The sequence below is a fragment of the Phyllobates terribilis genome, unplaced genomic scaffold (genome assembly GCF_046119375.1).
Source record: "Phyllobates terribilis strain yellow unplaced genomic scaffold, ASM4611937v1 Scaffold_249__1_contigs__length_2872098, whole genome shotgun sequence".
Taxonomy (NCBI): Eukaryota; Metazoa; Chordata; class Amphibia; order Anura; family Dendrobatidae; genus Phyllobates; species Phyllobates terribilis.
In genome coordinates this window covers 2,258,641-2,262,164 of record NW_027363009.1, presented here as the reverse complement: position 1 = coordinate 2,262,164, position 3,524 = coordinate 2,258,641, and the positions used below count along the sequence as shown (strand labels likewise).

General features: G+C 45.7%; 1 long non-coding RNA gene across 1 annotated transcript; it reads left to right on the top strand.

The window, feature by feature from the left end:
• Window positions 1-487: 487 nt before the first annotated feature.
• LOC141217722 (uncharacterized) lies at window positions 488-2,794 on the top strand. The gene is made up of 3 exons (XR_012286501.1): window positions 488-569; window positions 861-953; window positions 2,709-2,794. It is a non-coding gene; the product is annotated as an uncharacterized lncRNA (long non-coding RNA).
• Window positions 2,795-3,524: the final 730 nt, after the last annotated feature.

Sequence of the window (3,524 nt, the reverse complement as noted above, 5' to 3'; positions counted from 1 at the left end):
CTTTTTGGTTTGTAAGATTTATGCTTCTGTTCATAAAACCTACTCTCGAATGCAGTTTGAAGGCTCTAACTTATTTGCATCTTATCAAACCAGCTAAATCTGCAGGGGGTTGAATACTACTTGTAGGCACTGTATATGCACAAACCCAAATATAGGACATAAATACCATAACAACAAATACAGCATGCATCGCCCGTGATTAGCAGTCATTGTGCTTTTAGCTTCAGAAACCTCTGGTGGTGACAGCCCATAATTGCAGCCAGTCATGCACTTTTAGTGATGCCCACACTGTAGGAGAGATGTAGTACTACATGCCAGCCATTCTTGGTAGTGGTTTTTCGCTCTGCTTTATAGAAGGTAGTTTTGAGTAGGAAACCTTCCCTACCATAACTCTTATATATCCTAATAGGCCTTATTGTTGATGTTAATCTAGTGAGACAACCCCTTCTATACCGAATTTACTTGTAATTTACACGTTTATTTTCTTCCAAACAGGCAGAAAGAATCTTTTCCTGTGTCTATTAGAGATGATGCTATTACCAGCTTGCCACCCTCGTCCCCATTGTCAGGTATGTACATGTCTACAGCACAAAAAATGAGAATGTTGATGTCAAGGCTCAAATACTTTCATATGGTATTTTTGTTAGTGGTCTTCTATGTTATACATGTTTCATGGATTCCAATTATGTTGCCCATAGGCCCATACTGTATCTCTATTTGCCTAATTTTGTAAAGTTTTTCCAGATTACCAGATGTATAGGGGACAGGAGTAGAACAATTCTACTATATACAGGAAAGATACAAAGCAGATCCTGTAAGAATATATTGTTAATGAGGGCTTTTTTTTACTTTCTGATTAGAAACTCCAGCTGACGTCGAAAGAAAATCTTCGATATATCTGAGTATAGAGCAAGAAATCTCAGAAAATGAAGAAAAGGGGGAAAAGAGAGGAGGTAAGTGTGAGAGTCAGCTCCATGTTGTGTGATGTCATTCAGTGAGAATAATTCATGTGGAGCAGTTGTTATTAGGGATGGGCAGACCCGTGGATGTTCGGGTCCATCAGGCTCAAGAATGTTACCCTAACGTGATCCCGAACCCGAACGGGATGTGGTGAATATTCATGGGACTTTAATAGCGGGCACACAGACAGCTGAGCGCAGCAGGAGCCGCGCTGCGGCTACCACGTGCAAACTATTAGGGAAAATGAGTGGTCACTGCTCCCCACGCACGCAGTGAATATTCCGGCACAGAGGGGAACACAGCGCTGGAGGAGAGAGGAGGTGAGTATGATTGTTTATTTTTTTATGAGCAGCGTGACAGGGATCAGGGGGTGCCAAGCATACCAGGATGAGGGGGCCATACATACAGGGATGAAGGGGGCCATGCATATAAGGATGAGGGGGGCGATGCATACAAGGATGAGGGGGCCATGCATATAAGTGATGAGGGGGGCAATGCATACAAGGATGAGAGGGACTATACATACAGGGATGAGGCATGAGGGGGGGCCATACATACAGGGATGAAGGGGGGCCATACATACCGGGATGAGGGGGTCCATACATACAGGGATGAAGTATGAGGGGGGCCATACATACAGGGCTGAAGAGTGCCATACATACCAGGAAGAGGAATGAAGGTACCATACATACCAGGAAGAGGGTTGAAGGTGCCATACATACCAGGATTGGTGTGCGGGGGCGCCATACATAACAGGATGAAGGGTGCCATACATACCAGGAAGAGGGATGAGGGGGCCATGCATACCAGGATGGGGGATTGGGGTGCCATGCATACCAGAATGGTGGATTAGGGTGCCATTGCATATCAGGATGGGGATGAGGGCCACATATAACAGGAAGGAGGGGGCCATATATACCAGGATGGGGGATATTAACAGAAGTGGGGTACATTACCCCTATAACAGTGTCAGCAGCAGACCCCCTCCAGCTTAACAGGGCATCATGACAACATTTTTTGCTTACATTTTTTTTCTATTTTGCTCCTCTAAAACTTAGGTGCGTCTTATAGTCCGAAAAATACGGTATTCACCAGCCGGTGCCTATGCATAGTTAGAAATTTGTCAGTGAGATATATAATTTAGTGCAGTGTGTGTGTGTAGCTTACTGTACATGTATTTAGATAATAATTTAAAAAATAAAATAAAAAAATGCCCACATGAGGGAAAGCAGACAGCTCGGGACTGGTGTTATTATTCTGGGAAGAGGCCAATGTCCATGAAGCTTCCCAGGCTATTAATATCAGCTCACGGCTGTCTGCATAGCCTTCACTGATTATTAAAAGGGGGGGCACCCCCAAAAATGACGTGGGGTCCCCTTTATACTGCGCCGGCCAATCACAGGCATACCAATACTTGGCATGGCTGTGATGGGGCCTGAAGTGCCCACACCAGAAAAGTTTGTTGATTGGCTGTGCTGCATCCTTTCAACAAGCTTTGTTCGGACTGTTGAACCCGAACAGTAACACAGACCTCCGGGAGACACTAGATGTCCAGTACAGACCGTCACATATATGATGGCTGACAATGATCCCTGACCTCTTTATGAATAAGATTCCTCTGCCGTTCAGCCACAGTGACCGCACAGTGGTATCAAGTAATAAGTCGTCCCTTTACTTACATTATGGACACAAAGCAGATCCTATAAGAATATATTGTTAATGAGGGCTTTTTTTTACTTTCTGATTAGAAATTCCAGCTGACGTGGAAAGAAAATCTTCAATATATCTGAGTATAGAGCAAGAAATCTCAGAAAATGAAGAAAAGAGGGAAAAGAGACGAGGTAAGCGTGAGAGTCAGCTCCATGTTGTGTGATGTCATTCAGTGAGAATAATTAATGTGGAGCAGTTGTTATTAGGGATGTGCAGACCCGTGGATGTTCGGGGAACACAGCGCTGGAGGAGAGAGGAGGTGAGTATGATTGTTTATTTTTTTTATGAGCAGCGTGACAGGGAACAGGGGGTGCCAAGCATACCAGGATGAGGGGGCCATACATACAGGGATGAAGGGGGCCATGCATATAAGGATGAGGGGGGGCGATGCATACAAGGATGAGGGGGCCATGCATATAAGTGATGAGGAGGCAATGCATACAAGGATGAGGGGGGCTATACATACAGGGGTGAGGCATGAGGGGGGCCATACATACAGGGATGTGGCATGAGGGGGGCCATACATACAGGGATGAAAGGGGCCATATATACTGGGATGAGGGGGTCCATACATACAGGGATGAAGGATGAGGGGGACCATACATACAGGGATGCAAGAGGAATGAAGGTACCATACATACCAGGAAGAGGGATGAAGGTGCCATACATACCTGGATGGGTGTGCGGGGGAGCCATACATAACAGGATGAAGGGTGCCATACATACCAGGAAGAGGGATAAGGGGGCCATGCATACCAGGATGGGGGATTGGGGAGCCATGCATACCAGGATGGTGGATTGGGGTGCCATTGCATATCAGGATGGGGATGAGGGCCACATATAACAGGAAGGAG